At 39.7% G+C, this 22,362-nt stretch overlaps 1 pseudogene; it reads right to left on the reverse strand.

Annotated features, from left to right (window-relative positions):
* Positions 1 to 20,241, reverse strand: part of LOC102814703 — a 145,443-nt pseudogene extending 125,202 nt beyond the window's left edge.
* Positions 20,242 to 22,362: the final 2,121 nt, after the last annotated feature.

A 22,362-nucleotide genomic window follows, 5' to 3' on the forward strand; every position in this document is an offset into this window, starting at 1 on the left:
GACCATGCTGTTGTTGTTGTTGTTAAGAGCCGTCAAGTCAATTCTGACCCATAGTAACCCTATATAGGGTTTCTGAGGAGCAGCTGGTGAGCTTGAACTGCTGACCTTACAGTTCAAATGGCTTTGCAATCTGGTGCATTAACCCACAATGCCACACCAGGACTCCATGCTATACCAGGTGTTAAATGTTTTATTATCGCTCCTGTGTAGAAGTATTTTTGGTCTACCATGGCATATGGAATTAAGGCCATATGCCCCTACCCTAAATAGCCCCACTTTGCCTAAGCTTTTTCACTTTATCTTTCTCTCATAGGAGTTGTATTATCATTTATCACCACTTGCTATCAAAGGATCCTGAGTCTTGTCAACTCAGTCTCTTCTTTGTTGCTTCTAAGAGTTATTTGCACATAATAATGGCAAGTTTGCTTTTCCCAGGAAAGCCAAAAGAAAAGAAGCTATTAACAAATTTGCCTATCTAATTTGAAAGACAAGGACAAAATTTCATTAAGATTGGAAAAACTTAGAATTTTCTGAAGTTCATTTGTGAGAAAGTACAAGAACTGTGAGAATCACAAAGTGACTGAAGGCCACAATAAGTCATCAGATGGGAAGATACATGTATAGGAAAAAAGCATCAGTCACCTCAAAATTTCTACACAGAATGGCAGTGGGATTGTAAAGGATATTAGGAAGCATGTCTTCAAGAGACGAGGACAAGCACAATTTCATTTACATCTGTATACTAGGCTTCCCTTCCACCCCATTGATTTAAATCATGTTGTTTCCCTCAGGAAGCATAGAAATCTCCCTTGGTTATTGTTATCGTTGTTAAGTGCTATCAGATCAGCTCTGACTAATAGTAACACTACACACAACAGAACAAACATAACTGCCCATTTGTACAACATCCTCATAATTGTTGTTTCTGAGGGCATCATTGCTGCCACTTTATCAATCCATCTAGCTGGAGTCTTCCTCTATTTCACTAAACCTCCACTTTTTCCAGTATAATGTCCTTCTCCAGAGAGTTTGTCTGTGCCTCTTGACAACATGTCCGAGTATAAAGGAGGAAGCCTCATCATCCTGTCTTCTAAGGAGCATTATGGTTGTACTTCTTCCAACACAGATTTCTTTGTTTTTCTGGAAGTCCATAGTACTTTTAATATTCATCTGCAGTACCATAACTCAAATGCATCAGTTCTTCAACAGTCTTGCTTATTCATTGGCCAACTTTTACTGCATATGAGGTGACTGAAAATACCATGGCTTGGGTCAGGTGCACCTTAGTCCTTAAACTGACATCTTTGCTCTTGAACATTTTAAAAAGGTCTCATGATTTGCCCAATTGTAATACATTGTGTGATTTGCTAACTGCTGCTTCTATGAGCATTAATTGTGGATACAAACAAAATTAAATCTTTGATAAGTTCAATCTTTTCTCTATTTATCATGATATTAGTTATCGGTCCAGTTGTGATGATTTTCATTTTATTTATATTAAGGTGCATTTACCGAAGACTGTAGTCTTTGGTCTTCATCAGTAAGCATTTCAAGTCCTCTTTGCTTCCAGCTAGCAAGGTTTTGTTATCTGCATATTGTTAACATGTTATAAAGGTTGTTAATGACTCTTCCTCCAATCCTGATACCACTTTCTTCGTATAATCCAGCTTCTCAAATTATTTGCTCAGCACACAGATCAAATAAGTATGGTGAAAGAATACAACCCTGATGCACAACTTTCCTGATTTTAAACTATTCAGTATCCCTTTGGTTCTAATGATTGTCTCTTGATCTATGCACAGGTTCCTCATGAGCAAAATGAAGTGTTCTGGAATACCTATTCTTCACAATGTCATCCATAATTTGTTATGACCCACACAGTAAAATGCCTTTGCATAGTCAATAACACACAAGTAAATATCTTTCTGGTATTCTCTGCTTTCAGACACAATCAGTCTGATGTCAGCAATGATAACATTATTCCACATCCTCTTCTGAATAGGGTTTGAATTTCTGGCAGTTCCCTGTCAATGTAGTGCTACAACCATTTTTTAATTATCTACAAAAAAAATTTTGCTTGCGTGTGACATTCATGGTATTTTCAATGATTTCCATATTCCATTGAATCAATTTTCTCTGGGATAGGCACAAATATGGATCTCTTCCAATCAGTTGATCAGGGAACGGTCTTCCAAATTTCTTGGCAGAGATGAGTGAAGGCCTTCAGCACTGCATCAATTTGTTGAAAGATTTCAATTTGTATTCTGTCAGTTCCTGGAGTCTTGTTTTTTTCCAATGCCTTCAGTGCACCTTGGACTCCTTTCTTCAGTACCATTGACTCTTAATCAGATGCTATCTCTTAAAATGTTTAAACATAAGCCATTTCTTTTTGGTTCAGTGACTCTGTGGTATTTCTTCCATTATCTGTTGATGTTTTCTGCATCATTCAATATTTTGCCTTCAATATTGCAAGTTGAGACTTGAATTTTTTTCTTCAGTGCTTTCAGATTGCCTTTTGGTTTTCTAACTCCAGAACTTTGCATATTTCATTATAATACTTTATTTGTCTTCTCAAACTACCATTTGAAGTTTTCTGTTCAGCTCTTTAACTTTATCATTTCTTCCTGTTGCTTTAGATTCTCTATGTTCAAGAAGGAGCTCTGGTAGCCTAGTGGCTACAAGTCTGGCTACTAACCTCAAGGTCAGCATTCAAAACTGCCAACTATTCCATGAGAGAAAGATGAGACTGTCTGCTCCTGTAAAGATTTATAGCCTCGGAAACCCTCTACAGGCTCATTGTGTCGGAACTGACTCCACAGCACACAATCACCACCACCACCACCATATTCAAAAGTCCATTTCAGAGTCTATACTTTGGTCTTTTTTTTTCTTCCCTGTCTCTTGAATTACCTTGTTCTAGATATCATCCCATAACTCCTTTGGTATTTGGTCATTAGTATCTAATGCATCAAACTTTTTATTGAGAATATCTCTAAGTTCAGGTAAGATATACTCACTTGGTGTTGTTTTAATTTTCTTCAACTTCAACCTAGACTTGCATATGAGCAATTGATGGTCACATTAGGTTAACATACTTTAATTAGCTCATTTTTAATTCCCAATTTTTCACCAGGAAAAATTCTAGATAGTGTCTGTTCTCTTTCTGTGTGTGCGTGTAAAATATCCTTCATATTTCATCTCTAACAAACTTGTCCATCTAAATGAATATTTCAAGTGGACTTAAAGATTGGCAGTTCAAACCAAATTAGATAGATCTGGTAATCTGCTTCCTTTAAGATTACAGCCAAGAAAACCCAATAAAGCAATTCTACTGTGTAACACATGGGGTCACCATGAGTGAAAATCAACTCAGTAGCTATAACAATGGTTAAAGAGTCAAATTCATTCTCTCCTTCCACTCTTGTTTTTTAAAGAAAATTTGTGAGATAATCTTGTAGAGGTGGGCTCTACATGTAGCTTGCTCCCAGGGATACATATGCAAGTGGATCTGACAGAAAAATTAAGAAACAATATGCTTACAGTTTGATTTTCATGCCAAAGGCCATCTGAAGACTGTGTCACCATGCCATTCCCATCTGCTCAACAAGAAGGAAAATTAATTAGAATTACAAAAAGCCTTGAATTTCATTCCAGACACTAAATATATTCACATTGCTTTTGAAGATGGAAAGCTGAATGGTAATATGGCCAAATGTGGCAGGCATTGCAAAAGTGGGTAAGTTTTCACTTCTACTAAGAGATGGAACTCTGCTGGCAACCATCCCCTGCATATCACTCCCATTAAAAACTATTTGTCATGGAGTCGATTCTGACTCATAGTGATTCTACAGAACAGGGTAGAACTGCCCTGTGTGATTTCCAAAGCTGCAAATCTTTACAAACGCAGACCTCATCTTTCTCCCATTTTGTGACTGGTGGAGTCCAACTTCTGACCTTTAGTAGCAAGGGTTCAACAACGATGAGGGCTCCAAAATTAGTATAAACCAAAAATAAAGAAATAAATAGTGCCATTGTCATTGAGTTGATTCCAACTCATGGTGATCCTATATCGAGTTCAAGACTGGAAATCTTTATGGGAGCAGATAGTCTTATCTTGTTTCCTGAGAGCAGCTGGTAGGCTTGAGCCGCTTAGCTTACAGTTAGCTGCCCAATACCTAACCCACAGCACTACCAGGACTCCTGAAAAATCTGTAAGTAATGTGCTGTAAAGGAGCTCTGGTAGCATAATGGTTACAAATCGGGCTGCGAATCGCAAGGTCAGCAGTTGGAAACTACCAGCTGCTCCGCAGGAGAAATATGAGGCTTTCTGCTCCCATGAAGATTTACAGGCTCAGAAACCCTGTTCAGGGTTGCTATGGGTCAGAACCGACTCGACGGCACTTAACAACAACAACAATGTGCTGTAGGACAAGCACTAGACTGAGAACCACAGGTCAGAAGTCCAAACTTACCAGTTGTTCTTCAGAAACCCTACACAGGGTGGCTTTGAGTTGGAACTGACTTGATGGCACTTAACAACAACAATGAAAAAGGTATAAAAATTCAACATAAATGAATTTAGACTAGCCATGCCTTTCAAAATCATTACAATGTTTATATTGAACTCATTTTGGAATTATTCCCAGAGAACCAAAGGCAAGATCTAGGTTCCATTTGTAACCTGAGTTCCAGAATTCCTCAGTACTGCATACTACATACTGGTGCTACAGTAAAATAACACAGACTTTAGTGAGACAAATTTTAGGTTCAATGCTGACAATGTTTCTTATCAATGCAACTTGGCTCATGGCCTTGATGGGACGTATACACATACACACATATATCTATAACATTTGTGTCTGGCCCAAAACATGGTATTTTCAGTAGCCTCAAATGCATGTAAAAGTTGGACAGTGAAAAACACAGTAGAAGAATTCATGCCTTTGAGTTATGGTGTTGAAGATGAATATTGAAGGTAGCATGGACTGCCAGAAAAAAACAAGAAATCTATGTTTGAGGGAGTACAACCAGAATGCTCATTATAAGCCAGAATGGACAGACTTCATCTCTCATTCTTTAGACATTATCAGGAAGAACCAGTCCGTGGAGAAGGACATCATGCTTGGTAAAGTGGAGGAAGACCCTCAATGAGATGGATTGGCACAGTAGCAGCAGCAAATGGACTCAAGCATAGCAACGATTGTGATGTTGGCACAGGACCGGGCAGTGTTTTGTTCTGTTGTGCATAGGGCCGCTATGAGTCGGTACAAACGCAATGGCACCTAACAACAACTATAGCATTTCTACCTGGAGTAACCTAGAGCTAAGAATCTCTGGTGTTATTGTGGGTTGCTAACTGCAAAGTCAATAGTTCAAATCCACAAACTGCCAAATGGGAGAAAGATGAGGCTAAATTCCTTTAGTTTTTTCATCTGTAAAATTAGGACTAATAGTATCCACCTTTGCCCAGCACATAAAGTTATTATAACAATGCATGTAAAGCATTTAACACCATATTGAATGTCAGCTATTATTACTTATTGAAAGGAGCTCTGGTAATGCAAATAGTTAAGTGCTCAACTACAAACTGAAAGGTTGCCAGTTTGAATACCTCCACCCCACCTCCATGCCAGTGGCTTTGCCAAAGAAAGACTTGGCCATCCAACTCTGTGGTGATTACAATACACAGCTACTGAAATTAGCCTACTGATGATGCTTTAATGGAAGGCAAGTGGTGTACTGCACAATACAATAGTTATTCAAACATCTTGCCCTTTAATGCTCACAAATACCCAGTGAAGTATTGTAAACAACTGCCACAGGGCACAGTAGAAGTCACTGCCAGCTGAACTGGGAACTGTCTGACTCCAAAGCAGAGCTATGGTAATGGTGGTATTGTGCCATGGAGTTGGTTCTGACTTATAGTGACCCTGTATGTTGTTGTTGTTGTTAAGTGCTTTGGAGTCGGTTCCGACTCATAGTGACCCTGTACAGGGTTTCTGAGGTTGTAGATCTTTACGGGAGTAGAATGCCTCATCTTTCTCCCGCGGAACAGCTGGTAGTTTCGAACTGCTGACTGTGAGGTTCGCAGCCTGATTCGTAACCACTACGCTACCAGATGATCCTTAATCTCTAAAAAACGGTGAGGATAAATCAGACCTTCCTTGAAAGAATTAAATGAGATAACCTACAATCTGTCAAATGTAGGTGTCCAACCATATGACAACCAAAATCCCTTCCAGACCTAACACGCTTTGCTTCTGTAATGCTCTAGCCAACTGAGTGCTGGCTTGGGTACAGTGAGGACTTGGCCCGAGAACCTCTGCTATATTGCCAAGAAGGCAGCAGTCACCCAAACCCCAGGAACACAGCTGCTCCCATGTCTGTTCCACTCTGGAAAGCTCTACCTTCACCGGGTTCTAGTGACATGATATTTTAAAGAATAATACCCCACTCCTCCTCTCTTCCTCCTCACACCCTAAAAGTGTGGGGTACAGCTGCTCCCACTGCTGCTCCCTTGTGTTTTCATCTATTTTCAGTTTGTTTTTGTGCCCGGAAACAGTTCTTACCAAGGACTTCATTTTCAAAACCAAATGTCACAATTATCCAATCCCAAGTGAATGGATCCCTGTGTGATTCTCACTGCAGGCCCATTTTAAATTAACCAGCTTTCAGGAATGACTGGTAAAAGGAAGGTCATTCTAAGGGCCCCCTACAGATGGGCAACTCCTGAGCACAATGAGTCATACAAGCAAGGAGTCCTGCAAGGCTTAACCTTGTTTGGATGTAGGACAAGGACACACAAACCAGCTATGAGGTGATGGTGATGCATCACAAAGCAGTTCAGCATGTGACACTCCCAGAACTTGACTGCTATGAGTGAGAAAGAGAGTTAGAAGGGACAGATAACAAGATTTGATATCACCTTTCCCCTACTCTATATTTCAACTCTGCATGCTTAATTCTACATTGCTGAAGAGGAGCAAGAATGGGCAAGCTTGCTTGGAGGGGAAAGGCAGAAGCTGAAAAGGCAGGTTCACAGTGGAATATGGTTCTTTGATACTGATATTGGCATCCTGAACCTTTCCGAAAATTTCCCTATTTAAGCATGGCAAGTCAGCAGGGGAGGCTCCTAGCTCCCTGGGTATAGGGTCCCAGGACTTAGACAAATCATATAACATGAGTAACCAGTCTGGTCTGGACACCAGAGGGGTAGATTTAACTATTGAAGGTCTGGCCTAAGGCAGGGAGTCTGGTAATAGATTTCAAGTCAAAGCTAATTTGATTTGATTTAGAACAATACACATATTGTTGTTGTTAAGTGCTGTGGAGTTGACTCAGACTCATAGTGATCCTGCACAGAGTTTTCTGAGAAGTAGCTGACGGGATTGAACTGCTGACCCTGTAGTTCAAATCAACCTTGGAGTCCAGTTCCAAATCAAACAAATTACCTGTATCAGTCAATGTATAGATTCAGGAGGTTCTAAGTAAGAGTACACATAGCTACTGTTGTTGTTGCTAAGTGCAGTCGAGTGGATTCTAGATCATAACGGCTCTGTATAGGATTTTTGAGGAGCAGCTAATTGGTTTGAACCACCAACCTTGCGGCTCACACTGACCTTGCAGTTCAGTGCATTGTCCTGCAGTGCCACACCAGAACTCCCATAACTACTGTTGTTATTGTTGTTAAGTGCTGTTGAGTCAGTTTCCACCCACAGTGCCCCTGGAGCAGCTGGTAAGCTTGAACAGCCAACCTTGAAATTCAAACCAACTTTGCAGTCCAGCGTATTAACCCACAGTACCACACCAGGACTCCTATGTTGTTGTTAAGTGCTGTGGAGTTGATTCCGACCCATAGCAACCCTGTATAGGGTTTCCAAGGAGCAGCTAGTGAGCTTGAACTGCCAACCTTGCAGTTCAAACGGCTTTGTAGTCTGGCGCATTAACACACAGTGCCACACCAGGACTCCAGGACTCCTATAGCATCTTTCAATTATCTACTGAAAACTATGACCCAATCTTATTTAATATTTAATCTTCTGAAACAATCTACAAAATGACTAATCCTGCCTCCACTTTACAAGCATATTAGAAAGGGTAAGAAAATTGCACACAAGTCACATTTAAGTAACCAAACTTAGGGCACATATCAGATTCCAGAGTAAGTGCTCTTAAGTATTTCTTATAATTATCAAAAATGAATGCTCCCAGTAAAAACGTATGATGGAAAAAAGAAAAAGAAAAAAAAAAAATATATATATAGTTACCTGTTGGACAAGAGTGCCAAGGAATGGATTGTGCCTTTGTCTCCTGTGGTATCTTTGGCTGGGTTTCTGCTGGCCACGTTGGAGAAGGTGATGTAGCTACTGGAATGAAAACAATGCTAAGAACTGTATTGTATTTGTGGAGAAAAAATTCTACAAAAATAAATGAAAAATTGTCATCCATTCCTGTAATACCTTCACCCAGCTTTCCCCTAAGGCATGTCTCTCAACTACCCGCTACCAGCCCTTTCAACCTCTTCTTAGAAATGTATTCAAAGTTAGCCTTGAGGCTTTTCACTGCTAGGTAACTATTTCCTTATCCTGAGGCAATCTGATCTAAGTAGTGTATCAGTATGCAGAATCAATTCACACTTTCTTCTTGCCTAGGTTCTTCCTAGTGTGTACAGAGCCTACAAGGGTCCACTGTATTTTATTATTTAGTTGTTACTTTATTCATACAAGTGACATTTCACTTTCAAAGAACAGAACCTCAGGAATTGACACTAAACTTCACTTCCCTCTTCACAATTGTCCCAATCTGGAGTCTTTCTTTTTTTCAGGTTCCAAATTATCACTACATCTTTCCAGAGAGATGCAGTGGCTGCACAGGATGTAGTCGATTCGGATTCATGGAAATGTCATGTGTTCCAGAGTAAAACTGCACTCCATAAGGATTTCAATGTCTAAGTTTTCAAAAGCGGATCACCAGGTCTTTCTTCCAAGGTGCCTCTGGGTGGACTCAAACCTCTAACCTTCTGGTTAGCAGCTGGGTACGTTTGCACCACCCAGCCACTTCAACACAGAGAAAATAAAATATTGAATTTCTTAATACCTTGTCAAAGTGACATATTGCGTAATGTCTTAGTCTCGACAATGATTCATGACACGCAAGACAAGCTTCCTGGTAAACCTTGACTCTGGCTTCTAATGTAGTAGTATTCCCTTCCTCCTTCTGTCAGGGTGGTTCCCAGTGTCATCTCTAACTCATCTAACGTTTCTCATACACACACAAAACAAAGGTTAAAAAAAAAAAAACGCCTTTCTACTAGGAACTCTCTAATATAGCACAATGTTTCCCTTTCCTTTCTCGAACTCACTTCTTCATTTTTCTGTCAGCATAATGTCCCTAGGTATTGCTCAACTACTTAGCAAAAGGTTGGTGGCTCAAACCTATCTAGCAGCATCTCCAAAGAAAAGCCTGGAATCAACCTGATGGCACAGAGTTTATCTGCAGAGTTGATCTCTTGCCTTTTTATATGAGCTTCCTAAAATATCCTTGTCTTGCAGCACCACAGCATGTTACAATAAGTGGTATCTGGAAGCTAATTCCCAAACATAGTCTTTCATTATTGCCACCAGATCACGATGGCAGTCTTGTCAAACAGGTAACTGTATTTTCTTTCGTGAATATTGGGAGCATTCAAGTTTTGACAACTACTGACATAAAGTAAGAATACATACTCTGGAATAAGACAGAACTGTCTCTGACCATTCAGATCAGTTGTATCCAGAACAAATCCCTTAGGTTCTCTGAATCTGCTAGCATCTCTCTGAATTCTCTTTCCCCTCCCGCTCTTGATGATTTCAACATCACCCCTTCTCATGTTCTGAACTGCTTAGTTAGTTTCCTCTAATGTTGAAATCTACAACAGGATGTGGCCCTCTTTAGGAACTGAGATCAGGACAACACAAGCGTGTCAGATGATCTAGGGTCTTTAGTTAATGAATGTCTATTCAAAAGACTTCTTAGCCTAAGTTCTTTGCTCAAATGTCTCCTCTACTTTTATAACCTACAATCAAGAATACTTTAGTTACTTAAGTTACTGAGCCTGGGGAGGGAGTAGATTAAAATAATAATAATAAACATCAGGCCCTGCATTGGACTACCTCTTCCCTGTACTGCAAAGTTCAACTCTAAATTCAAGTCCTCTTAACACTCTCAGGATACAGAGAGTAGTTGCCACACAGCCAATTTTGACTCGTGATTGAGCAGAACTGTGCTTCATAGGATTTTCAATGGCTGGGGTCTTCTGGAAGTAGATCTGTAAGTCTTCCAGAGGACTCAAACTGCCGACCTTTTGATAAGCAGCCTAGCTCTTCTCTATTTGTGTCACCCAGAGATGTCTTAGGATAAGGATGAGGTTCAATCAGTACCATCCCCCATAAAATCACTTGGATCTAAAAGAAATACTTTTCTGAATCTATAGTTTAAATGAAGTTCGATGACTTACACATGCTTTCCAAACCAAGCTAACAAGTCCACCTTTTTGTTGTTGTTAATTGCTGTCAAGTCGGTTCCAATTCAGAGCTACCCAGTTTAGGGTTTCAAGGAGTGACTAGTGAGTTTGAACCGCTGACTTTGAGGTTAGCAATCTAATGCTTATCCTACAGTGCCATACTAGGAGTCCATCTTAGCAGACACAAATGAACACAGGCAGTGCCCAAATTACTAAGAAGTTTCATTCCTAAATCTGTCTTTAAGTCAAATTTGTAAGTCAGTCAGATCAATTAGGTATGGTTCATATCTATATCCATTAGGTACATGTTTGTCTTAGCATAGAGTATACCTCCCTGTGCATTAAAAAAAAAAAAAGTTAAGGACTCACTTCCACATACACAAAAACATCTTTAACATAATACTATAGCAGTAATAATAATAATATTTTGATGCCGGTTGCAAATGTAGTGCTCACTGATTTTATGAACCATTGTATGTACCTCTAATTTTAATATAATAGGCTTTGTGTGCAGGGGTGTTGGCTCCTAACTACAACTTGTATGTAACTCAGACATCTATAAGCTGGGGACTGACTTTATTTAGAAGTTAAATCAATATTGAGAAAGTCAACAGACTCTTCTTAGCTGCCTGGAACAAAGCTGGTTTTCCTAGAAACTTTTATGGCTCTAAAATCCCAGTTATGACCTAAGACCCTCTCTTTCAAACTCAGCTCATAGCTCAATCCTTCAGATCCCTTCTGGTTAAATATACACAGGGTTCAATAAGAGTCAAGGGAAATCAATGCTCCATTGGATTTTTCAGACTAAAAGCTTGTGACATCTCTGTTACTTCTCAGAACCTCAAGGGGTCAAAGAGCTTTTGGGGTTCTGAGAATCTCCACTGAGAGTTATCTTTTTAATTCCCAAAATTGAAGGCTTGAACTTAAACTTGTCCTCAAAATGGCAAGCTATTTCTCCACCTGTAAGTCACGTTAGTCTCCATTTATCTCAAATCTAAACTTTTATCCATAAGGAATTTGAAGTCTCACCCACATGGCCTGAATTTATTACATTTTATGTCCCTGAAGTCTTTAAAACATGGTACTTACTTTTTCATCAATACAAATAGCATCTTTTTCAATTGCCATACTACATAAATAAATTCAAGATGCTAAACACAGCTAAACTGTATAAGTCACAATCTATCCCAAGAAGAAATTAGTTGTATTAAAAGGCTTTTGCAATGAGCCTATAGATCGGGGCAGATTCATCCAAACACAAAGCTCAATACTCATATGAAGAATCACATTTGAATATTAACAGCACAAATTCAAATTAATGGAGATAAAACCCTGCCTCTACCATTTTTTATCTGTATGATTTTCAACAAGCAACTTAGACTTTGTGTGGCAGTTCCCACAACTATAAAATAGAATTGAACCATACCTACAACACATAGGGTTGTCATAGAATTATTGATATGCATAAAGCTCTTAGCATGGTGCCCCCTCATGTAAGAAATACCCAGTAAATATTAGTTTCACTAAAATCTTTTCTTTAAGTGGAAGGATCCTACATCAGAGTGAACGAAACGGCAAGCTCTTTAGCTCTGTTCAGAGTTCCTAAAGAACGAAATCGCATTAATCTGACCCTTGTTCTTTGCATTTTCTATTTTTCCCTCATAAAATAGTTGTGTCTAGCTGGGCCAGATCCCCAACAACCTCAGAAGCGACCTTGTCTTTTTCTTTCTACTAATAATTAAACTTTCAGTCTAATAAAAAGCTCTGGCTCCCCTCACCCTGAAAATGCTTGCACAAACAAAAGGGTGTATATAATTTGGGGATGGGGAAGGAGGGTTACAGTGTACAGAAAGCCCCTTCTTGGAATCCAGGTAATAACCCTGGGCCGTAGATGATTCTAAATACTTCTGCCTTTATATAATGCTCTGAAGGGTCTATATTTCCCTACTAGAAAGGCTCTGGGTTCAGAAACATCTGTTTTACCTGGTTTGTTGTTCTGCTTGGGTGTTTGCATTCGAGGATCAGAGGTAGAAACCCTAGATGATGTTGGAACACTGGTGTCCTGGGCTGGAGTTAGAAATCAACATGAAATGAGGACAAGAAGCAAGAGGTCATCTTAAGCTGGGATTGCATATCAGCACAGCCAAGGAGAGATCACCCTCAGTAGAACTAGGTATTTCTCTTCTGAATTAAGAGTGCTTGTTATTGGTCCACTTACAGCTTTGTGTCAATTTAGATGGGCCTGGATTCTCAAAGGAGCTCTGGTAGTGTAGTGGTTACAAATAGGGCTCCTAACCTCAGGGTCAGCAGTTCGAAACTACCAGCTGTTCCGTGGGAGAAAGATGAGGCTTTCTGCTCCCATAATGATTGACAGCTTCAGAAACCCTGTTCAGGGTCGCTATGAGTCAGAACCAACTCCACGGCATATAACAACAACAGCAAGGCAGTTAAAATGCAATAATCCTCCATGATAAAACCTAATATAATCATCTCCATGATATAATCTGGTGTAATCAGCCCTGATCAAATATAGTTATCCTATGTGTTGTAAACCTTTACTTCTACTGATGTTAATGAGGCCAGGTGCAATCTACAGGATTAGGTTGTATCTTGAGTCAATATCTTTTGAGATGTAAAAGAGATTAAACAGCCAAGCAAATGAGAGCAGCTCAGTACCACGGAGAAAGAACTGGACCTAGGGCCCTGCACTGTGAAGCTCCTAGGTCCAGGGTAAGATTGATGACAAGACGCATGGAAACCTCCAAGGAATGCTGGAACTATAGATACTGAAAGGAGGCAAGAACCTTTCTACACACCCGGCACACTGAACTCAGACTTCTAGACTTGAATAAATCTCTGTTTGATAAAGCCGTCTATTTCTGTTATAGCAGCAGTAGATAACTAAGAGAGTCAACAAGAATTTGTGACAAGGGAAAGCTTGGAGACATGCTCACTAATGAAAACAGCTGCACTGGAAAATAATGTATTTGGGGAGATTCAAGGTGAGAAATGATACCATATATTTGCATAGAAGCACTTTCAGAAGACCAGGCATGCATATCAGACTCATGAGTCCTAATAGGAAACCATATACAGAGTCGCTATTGGTCGAAATCGACTCGACAGCACTTAACAACAACAACAATAAACATCTCTGTGAGACTAAGTATCTACAGTCTTGAGGATCAGTAGTTCTTTTCCTTCTCTCTAGAGAAATGACTGAGACTTAAGTAGTAGTTCCCAGGCTCAAAATGTTTACCAAAATATAAGGAAGAACATTCAGTTCAGTCAGTCCTGAGAGCACCCACTCTGCAGACTTGCATATTAACTGAGGTTTCATATGTGCTGGCCAACACAGGGAAGGTTCATACATTTGGAAGGTAGGTGGACTAGATCCACTAAGCTCCCTTCCTACTTTACTTTGCAATTCTAAATATTTATATTTTTTACAAGAGATAATAACCGACTTCTTCCAGAGTCAGAAGAACTATAGAAATCTAAGATTTACAGAAGGTCTTAGAGCTACTCAGAGAGAACTGAGACTAGAATTAAGTGCAAATCTAGGACCTGGAACAAAATCAGAGTCAATGAAGGAATGAATGAATCAAGGAATCATGGCTATTTTTTTTTTTTCTATTACATCATTATTTTTCTACAAGAATTATCCTTAAATCTCAATTCTAAGTATTTAAGAGTATTAAAACTCGCCTTTCTGAGGAATCCTGTTGAGTTTAATCTAGTCAATGTTTACCTTGAGAAGGAAAACAAAAATTTGTATTTAACAAATGCTTGTGAACGCCAGTTATGTACCAGGCATTTATCTAACGTAGGGATCAGAAAGCATCTTCTGTAAAGAACCATAAAGTAAACATCTTAAGTTTTAAGGCTTTATGCTCACTGTAGCAACTATACAGCTCCATAGATAATATATAAGCTGTGTTCCAATAAAACTTTATTTAGAAAACAGGCTGTGCATCTGATTGGGCCCGTGGGCTATAGTTTGCTAACCCTGTTCTAACTTGTAGTCAGAGGCATTTTAAGATCAGAACAATCCTGTCTTCTCCGTTTAGAGCTTAAAATTGAATCTAGAGAAAATAGCAAGCACACAAAAAAATCTAATCAAAGGACCATAATGGGAACAATAATAATGAGAAGAAAACTGAGCTGGATCATAAACTTCCCATTCTGCTCAGCAGTACCTTTTTTCCCCAAGAAGAAGCTTCAAAGCCTGAGAAACTGCAAGAGTAGAAGCAGCTGATGAGAGACAGCTGGAAAAAAGGCTGGAGCGTAAGCCTTTTCTTGTGAAAAACACAAGAAAACCTAAGCAAAATTTGATTACTTGGGGAAGAGACAGTGATGTTGGCTCAATTCCAGAGCCACCTCTGAAATCTTCAGGCTTTTACATTTGACATCTATCATGGGTTAATACGCTGTACTGACAAGTCAGTTTGAACCGCAAGGTCTACAGTTCAAGCTCACTAGCCACTCCTCAGAAAACCAATACAGGGTCGCTATGGGTGGGAACCAACTCAATGGCACTTAACAACAACTCTTAACTAGACCCAACATTGGCTTATAACTATCAACTTTTTTCAATGAATTTCTAAATCTCCTGCTAATTTCTTTCAAATATGTCTCCTGCTAATTTATTTCAAAGGAGCTCTGGTAGCGTAGTGCTTATGAATCGGGCTGCTAATCTCAAGGTCGGCAGTTCAAAACTACCAGCTGCTCCTTGAGATAAAGATGAGACATTCTGCTCCTGTAAAGATTTACAGCCTCAGAAACCCTGTACAGGATTGCTATGAGTCTGGACCGACTCCACGCACACAGCCAAGCCAAATCAATTTCTTTCAGTGCAACTTTAAAAAAATTCAGCTAGCCAATTAATATAATTCCACAATTTCAAGAAAATTGTCATCACAACTCTATTATCTCTTTGTTCTCTACTTGCAGCCTCGTCACACCTGTCTCTTTTTCTAGCACATTCTATCTCTCACTTCTTTTGGCAGCTTCCCTAAACTACTTCCCAACAGTTTCCCCAGAGTCAGCTATTTTTCCATAGAACTGATCTCATCTTGCTTGCCTTCTTAAGGGAACCAAGTCGAGTACAAAGGTTGGGATATTGCAAAACAGAGTCTCAGGAAAGCCTCTTCCTCTTCCTCTTAATTAAACAAACAAACCAGAAAGGCAGCAACAACAATAAGAGATTATTAAATAGACACAGTTATTAAGGGCACTGGTATTAGGGTTGATTATCAAAAATCTAAGGCGCTCTGACAGCACAGTGGTCAGGATGCTAACCTCATGGTCAGCAGGAGAAAGATGAGGCTTTCTATTCCTGTAAAGATTTACAGCCTCAGAAACCCTATGAGTCAGAACTGACTCCACAGCACATACCACCACAGTACATTAGAAAACAGTACCAGGAACCCTGAAATTCTCAAGAACCTCTTTTTTTTCATCTGATGGTAAGGGAAATAGGATGTCAACATCGAGATGGAAAAATATAATATTCTCAGATACTTGAATTTTGTAACTTCATAAAAGCAATGACTAAACAGTTGTTGAGATGCAAATGTTTACAATTGCAAAGGTAAGATTTTTTTTACATGTAAATATTTATAATATGATGTGAGACATGCATGCTTCCAAAAGTCCAGTGTAGGGAAAGAATAGGAAATAAAATGATACATAAAGCCAGACTGGCCCTTAGTTGACAATTGTGAAGCGGGTGAGATGCATAAAACAATTCTATATTATATTGTCTACTTGTAAGTTTGAAATCTTCCATAATAGTTTTTAAATTTTTTAAAGGACATGTTAATATTCTTCTAAGACAAAATCTTTACAGACAGGGCAATTCTTTGAAACAACTAAGCTTGATAAAAAATACTCACTAGGTTTCACTTTGAAACAGTGAATACTTTCTCACTTTAAAAGCACTGCTTCAGGTGATAGTCTGCCGGTTGCAAAGATCTTTTAGCCTTTGGTCTTGAACCAAAGTTGACTTTAGCATTTAATTTACACACAAAAACATTCCTAGTCCCCTAAAGCAAGAATTTTAAAACAGGCACATAGGACCTCCTCTTTTTCTATTAAAGCAAACAATAAAATTATTACCAAACTTAAGCCCCTGCATATCAATCAGTTAATCTTCATAAAATGACCAAAGGAAGATGAAAGACTCAAGCTTACCTGCTTTTATCTCCAATAATAAGGTAACTTTCTTATCATTAAACCAACCCCTGTGTTCAATACGACAACAATAAAGACCACTGTCTGCCTTGACTGCATTCTCTATAGTCAAAGACACATCCCTATCCAAAAGGGACCCCTTTAAGTTATAGCGTGGTTGTTTCCGAGAGGTGACTTGGGATCCATCAGTCTTGATAATTTCATCTGAGCACTGGGATGAAGGACATGTCCCCCGGCCCCAGCATATGGTTGTGAGCTCTCCTGAGTATGTGCAGGGTAGTGTGACAGGCTGACCGACCACGCCACTCACTAGTGGATAAGAAACTACAGCATCTGTACATAAAGAAAAGAAAGACAAAAAATGAGGGCTCAATATTTGTTTTTGGTTTTGTTCATTTTTATTATGTTTTTCTTTCTTTTTTCTTTAAATTTTGTTTGTTTTGTTGTTGTTGAGAATATACATAGCAAAACATACACCACTTGGACAGCTTCCACATGTACAATTTAGGGATATTGATTACACTCTTCAAGTTGTACAACCATTCTTACCCTCTTTTTCTAAGTTGTTCCTCCCTCACTAACAAACTCACTTCCCCCTAAGTTTCCTATCTAATCTTTCCAGTTGCAGTTATCAATTTGATCTCATATGTTGTTGTTGTTAAGTATAGTGGAGTTGGCTCCGACTCATAGCAACCCTGTACAGGGTTTCCAAGGCTGTAAATCTTTACAGAAGCAGAACACCTCATCTTTCTCCCATGGAGCAGCTGGTAGTTTCAACTGCCGACCTTGAGGTTAGCAGCCCGATTCGTAACCACTACGCTACCAGAGCTCCTTTTGATCACATATAGATAGTTCTTAAAAAGCATAATGCATATTTTTTAACTAGACAAGCTAAAATATATTTTAATGTTTTACATAAATGAGGTCATATAATTTTTGTCCTTTTGTGATTATCTAATTTCACCAAACATAATTGCCTTCAAGATCCATCCATGCTATAATATACTTCTACTAAGTAGTATTCCATTGTATGTATATAATACATTTTGCTTACCCATTCATCTATTGATGGAAACTTTGTGTCTACCTTTTGGCATTTGTGAACAGTGCTTCAGAGAACATTGTTGTACAAGTCTTTTTTTGAGTGTCTGCTTTCAAGTCTTTGGGCTGTATATGTAGGAGTGGAATGTCCAGGTGTGTTGCTGTAGGATAAAGCACTAGACAGCAAGGTTGATTTGAACCACAAGGTCGGCAGTTCAAACTCACCAGCTTCTCCTCAGAAACCCTATGCAGGGTCACTATGAGTCAGAACTGACTCAACGGCAACTTAACAACAACAACAATGGTAGTTCTTGTAGTGTAGTGGGTTTTGTGTTGTGCTGCTAATCCATGCCTTCGGTATGGATTGCATCTCACTGTAAAGAAAACAAAAATCCTCACCACTGGACCAATAATCAACATTCTTATCAATGGAGAAACGATTGAAGTTGTCAAGGACTTCACTCTTCTTGGATCAACTATCAACACTCACGGAAGCAGCAGTCAAGAAATCAAACGATGTATTGCATTAGGAAAGTCTGCTGCACAAAACCTTTTTAAAATGTTGAAAGGCAAAGACATCAGCTTGAAAACTAAGGTGCGCCTGCTCCAAACCATGGTATTTTCAACAGCCTCATATGCATGTGAAAGCTGTACAGTGAATAAGGAAGACCATAGAAGAATTGATGCTTTTGAGTTTTGGTGTTAGAAGAGAATATTGAAAGTACCATGGGCTGCCAAAAGAACCAACAGATCTGTGTTGGAAGACGTGCAGCCAGAGTGCTCCTTGGAAGCCAGGATGGCCAAATTTTGTCTCTCATACTTCAGAGATATTGTCAGGAGGGACCAGTCGATGGAGAAGGGATATCATGTTTGGTAAGGTGGAGGGTCAGAGAAAAAGAGGAAGACCCCCAGCGAGATGGATTGGCCAAATAGCAGCATCAATGGGCTCAAGCGTGGCAACAATTATGAGGTTGGCCCAGGACCAGGGCAGTGTTTCATTCTGTTGTGCATAAGGTCATTGTGAGTTGATACCGACTCAATGGCACCTAACAACAACAACAGCTAACCCCAAACTCAGCAGTTCAAATCTACCAGATGTTCCATGGGAAATAGATGAAGCTTTCTATTTCTGCAAAGATTTACAGCTTCAAAAACCAATACAGGGTCACTAAACAGACTGATTGTTACATTGTTGTTATTATTAAGAGCCATTGAGCTGGTTCTGACTCATAGAAACCCTGCGTTCTTTAAATCTTTGCTGGTGCAGACAGCCTCATCTTTCTACTAAGGAGAGGCTGGTGAGACAAACCATGAACCTTGTGATTCCCAGTCCACTTCTTACTGTAGGGAGCCATCACACTTCTGATTGTTTCATAAGAGTGTATTTTTGACTGGCATTCTTACAATACTTAACTTTGCCTCATGTCCTATTTTCTTGATTACAAATGTAATACATGCTAATGGTCAAAATGAAAATATAATGAACAAATATGATTATCTTACAAAAATGATTTTCACCCATAATCTCACCCTCCAGGGATCACTAGTTTGTTTGTTTGTTTTTTACTTTTAGAGTGTATCGCTTATTTGGAGTACTGGAGAGTTGTTATGGGTTAATGTGCTGCACTGTGAGGTTGGTTTGAACTACAAGGTCAGTGGTTCAAGCTCTCCATCGCTCATCAGAAACCCTATACAGGATCACTATGAGTCGGAAACAATTCGACCACACTTAATAACAACAACTTGACTATTTATATAGGGTTACTATAAGTCAGAACTGACTCGACAGCACATAACAACAACAATATTGATTACTTAGAGTATTTTTTTCTTGAATGCATAGAGCTTTTTCCATTTTTTTTTTTTTTAAAGAGGAACTAATTGCACACAATTAAAAAAAAAAAAAAGCAGAGTTGGTGACCAAAGGGTACAAAGGGTACAAGGAACAGCTGAAGTCTCCCTCCCACCCCAGATCAACATTTTCTCTCCCCACCCCTGGCTTGGTATGTGGTATCCTCTGTTACTAAGTCTTTTGCACTCTTGAGAGTAAGTCTGTGTCCACAGAGTCTGCCCACCCCTGCTTTGTTTAAACACAAATGGTAGCATGTGGCACATTATTCTACACATTTCCCTCTCTGTTTAGCCTTGGATTTTATAATTTTAGCATTTAAGAACTTTTATGGAATAAGATTTTAACCTGGCTCTTTGTTCACTAATTAACCCATTTTGACCCAATGTTGTTGCTGCTAAGTGTCATCGAATTGTTTCTGACGCATAGCGACCCTGTGTGGGGTTTCCAAGGAGCAACTGATGGGTTTGAACTGATCGTGTGGTTCACATTCCAGTGCTGATCCACAGCCCTACACCAGAAGTTCATCATAGCCCATGTTAAAGCTTCCTCCACCCTCCACCCTCCAGCTCCTTTACTCCTCTGTCCTCAACCCACCAATTCACTTACCTGTCAGGAGCAGTATGACACTTGAGATAACTACCTGAGGATGCATCACGGGATCAGCTTGAAGAAAAATAAGAGCACAGACTGGTTGACTGTGGTCTCACCAGAGGTATGGGAACAAGTCTCAGCTCTCACATTTGAACTTCTCCTTTCACCCTGACTGGGCAAATCACCAGCTGGTTGTAGGACTCTTATTAACTCCGGAAGCTGTGGTTTCTGTACCTTCCTGCAGACAAGGAAACCAATTTTCAGAAGAAGCAGCCACTTATATCTCAGTTCACACACAGCCTCCAACCTGAATCCATGTTTTGACACAGCAAATAAAGGAACAGGGAAGAATCAAAGGCAAAGATGAACCATGTGGTTCAATAGCAGAACATTAGAGAAAAGACCAGCTTTCCAAAGTTAGAGATGCACTTACTTATGGCTGCTACAATGTGAGAACACGAGCCCTTTAATGGATGTAGGGTTCTCCATCTCCTGTGGCCCCAAAGATTAGTCCATAGCCTCAACCAGTCATATTGCTGTTTTCCATTCAGTTAGAAGAATTGAGCAAGACTGTGAATCACAGAGCCTAACCATTCATGCTACTGGAAATAATGACTCAAGCCACATAACTTACTGAGGCATGCCAAAAGAATGTTAACAGGAAGCAATGGAATTTGAAAACTTGGATTAAAATCCCAGCTCTGCCATCACTGAGTATCTCTCAAACCCAAAAGCTCACTGTCATCAAGTTGATTCCCACTCACAGTGACCCTGAATGGGGTTTCCAAGGCTATAAATCTTTATGGGGACAGTGTCATCTTTCTCCCATGGAGTGGCTGATAGATTCAAGCTGCTGACCTTGCAGTTAGTAACCCAACACCTAAGTCACCATGCCATCAGTATTTATCCTACAGCACCAGTAGGACTTCTTTCTAGGAGTCACCAAGCCCCTCCAAACCTTGATCTCAGTTGTAAAACAGGACTAAATATACTTGCTGTTTTTTACAAAGGATTGCTACAATGAGTGAAAGTAGAGTGAGAGAACTTTGAAACCAACAGCTAAATATGCATTATCACATTAACTGAGATTTTTGAAGAATATTCTGTTTAGCAGGCTCTGTGCCAAGCATCAATATGCATTTAACCCTTGCAGAAGACCATTGGCAGGAGCTGCTATTAATTCCATTCACGGAGGAGAAACCTGAGGCCTGGATAGGGTAAGTGCTCCAAGACTCCACACTGGGTCTTTGGACTTTTAATCATTAAACTATGAAAACATGAGTAAGCTCGTCTAGTAAGTATTACATCACCTTCCTTTCAGATCTAAAGATTCAGTAACTTCTCCCAGGGATGCAGACAATGGTGCTGTATTTCTGGCTTTCTTTCATGTTGTCTCGGCCCATGATTGGCTTCATGGAGAAGCAAGTGGCCTTAGCACACTGTGGCAGTGGGTTGGGCACTCCCTAGAATAAGAAACTCCCAGTCAGCAGCATCTGTATTGGGAAGTGACCTAAGATCTGATGCTACAAACTGTGGTCCAGTGACAATGTTTGTGCTGTTGTTGTTGTTGTAAAAGTGCCATCGAGTCAATTTTGACTCACAGCAACCCTATATAGGGATTCCGAGGAGCAGCTGATAAGCATGAATCACTTACCTCACAGTTTAAATCGACCTTGAGGTCGAGTGCTTATCCTATGGTGCCACACCAGGACTAAGTTTGCATTGTTGTTGTTGTTGTTATATGCCATGGAGTCAGTTCCGACTCATAGCAACCCTGTACAGGGTTTCCGAGGCCGTAAATCTTTACGGGAGCAGAATGCCTCATCTTTCTCCTACGGAGCAGCTGGTAGTTTCAAACTGCTGACCCTAAGGTTCACAGCCTGATTCGTAACCACTACGCTACCAGAGCTCCTTGTTTGCGTTGTAGACATGCTTTTTATACAACAGCCAAAAGTTCACTTATTAATTGACAAAAGTTTTAAATCCAGAGAATCTTCAACTTTTCATATAATAAAGTTTGCAAATCTGACAACACAGTCCAAGCATTAATCTTAGATTTTCTGTTGTGCCATGGGTTGGTTCCAACTCACAGCAACCCTGTATAGGATTTCCAAGGAGCAACTGGTGACTTTGGACTGTCAACCTTGTGGTTAGCAGTCCAGCGCTAATCCTACAGCGCCAC

This window comes from Chrysochloris asiatica, unplaced genomic scaffold (genome assembly GCF_000296735.1).
Source record: "Chrysochloris asiatica unplaced genomic scaffold, ChrAsi1.0 scaffold00057, whole genome shotgun sequence".
NCBI lineage: Eukaryota > Metazoa > Chordata > Mammalia > Afrosoricida > Chrysochloridae > Chrysochloris > Chrysochloris asiatica.